At 29.0% G+C, this 1,754-nt stretch overlaps 1 long non-coding RNA gene across 1 annotated transcript in view; it reads right to left on the bottom strand.

Moving 5' to 3' along the window:
• Positions 1-1,397: 1,397 nt before the first annotated feature.
• Positions 1,398-1,754, bottom strand: part of LOC112454138 — a 534-nt gene continuing 177 nt past the window's right edge. Inside the window, exon 3 of the long non-coding RNA XR_003040694.1 lies at positions 1,398-1,743. This is a non-coding gene — a long non-coding RNA (uncharacterized LOC112454138). The remainder of the gene's footprint in view (positions 1,744-1,754) is intronic.

Here is a 1,754-nt window from a genome sequence, read left to right as displayed (position 1 = left end):
TAACGGAATTCTTGAAACAACATAAAGAACATTCTATTATGTTATACGCATATATCATATAAACAAGAATGTACAAATATCATACAACATAATTACGAATTTCGGATAATTTATTTGATCATTTTCAAGCACTTCTTGTTTAAAAACTATTAAAGCTACATTTTGGTATTAAGAATTAAATGTTACCTGCATTTATATATTTATTGATTAATACGAAGTTGAGTACCACGATTGCCACGAAGAGTCGATACATATTTCTTGAATTTCTTGGCGATTAAAGTTACAAAAGTTAATATTTTATTGTCATTTTCTATCGACTGACCCCACAACCGATACGCGCAATAGAGAGAGTGTAGTCGACCACTATCGTTCCGAACACCGCTTATATACAAGTACGTGATTACGTTCTTGTCTTTATAAGAAGGTGAAAAGAAGGACGGTAAAACGGATAAAGAATTTTAAAAGTTCTATAAACATTAAGCTTCTAACAGCCCAATAGCTCTTTTCAGTAATTTAATCTAGATACACTTGCGTCACTATATTCTTCATATTAGAATTAATTGTTGGTCAATCGCGATCTAATCCCAGATCAGAATAAAATGATCAAAAAAAATATTTTAGAAAACAGATAGCTGGAAATAAGCGGTAAAATCCCGAAAATGTTAGCTTGGAATTAAGAAATCAATTTTACGTAGGATTTACTTGAAGCCTTTTTTTTACAGACTCTTGTAAAAATATAATAAAATGCAACGTAAATTGCATAACACAAGATGTTTAGCTACCATTATTTATATAATGTGATATTTTCTTTTAATATTAGAGTAGAGACATTGGCTTGTAATCATATAAAATTTTTGCAAACGTGTATCGCCAGAAAATATTATCGTTGTTACACATCATGTATCAAAATTACTCGGTAATCTCTCTTTGTGTATCATATTTTATTTAACACTAGCAGTAGTTAATACAATATGCAAGTTTCTAAAAATAACAATTTCAAAATATGAGTTTATAATATTAACGATAGTGAGATACCTAAGCCAGTTTTGCAATATTATAACAATTTATTAATTAGAATACATACGACATGATAATTTTCGTATCGACAATTTGGTATCTGTGTGTCGAAAATTTTAGATAATGTTTATTAATAAGCAAAAGATTTATGCGTGTATACGTTTGTGTAAGCATAAGAAATGTAAAAAGTTATATATTGATTACAAAGGCGGTATGTCATACTCTTATACATATAAGCAGAATGTTATATGATATCTTGTATTCGTATGTAAGCAGAAAATTTATAAGATTAAACGAGATAATATTTTTCGGGATACTACATTAAAATGAGACTGAAAGGGCGATATATGAAATCAATATTCAGTGTTAAAAATATATACTTCATTTTAATAGACTTATATACAAGTTGTATTCACAATATCTAACAATTCGATAGTTGCCGAAAGAACAAGATGTACCAAATCGTTGGTAGAAATAATATCGCATATCTTTCTTCTAATTTACGTATTAATTTAAAAATATACCATATAAATAGTTTAAATAAAATTAAAATTATATGTCAGTCGATATTCTAAAGAAACTATGACTTATTTGTTTAGTAATGTCACTTATTATAGATTTAAACTCTCTATCTCCGCGCCGCCTGGGGGTTTGCTGGGGTTTAACCTTTGCCAGAGAAACCTTTGCCAAAGAAACCTTTGCCAGAGAAACCTTTGCCACAGAAACCTTTGCCAGAG

Source organism: Temnothorax curvispinosus, unplaced genomic scaffold (assembly GCF_003070985.1).
Source record: "Temnothorax curvispinosus isolate PA1 unplaced genomic scaffold, ASM307098v1 QBEX01004803.1, whole genome shotgun sequence".
In the NCBI taxonomy this organism is placed as follows: Eukaryota; Metazoa; Arthropoda; class Insecta; order Hymenoptera; family Formicidae; genus Temnothorax; species Temnothorax curvispinosus.
The sequence above is the reverse complement of the archived record's forward strand: the minus strand, read 5'-3'. Positions and strand labels throughout refer to the sequence as shown.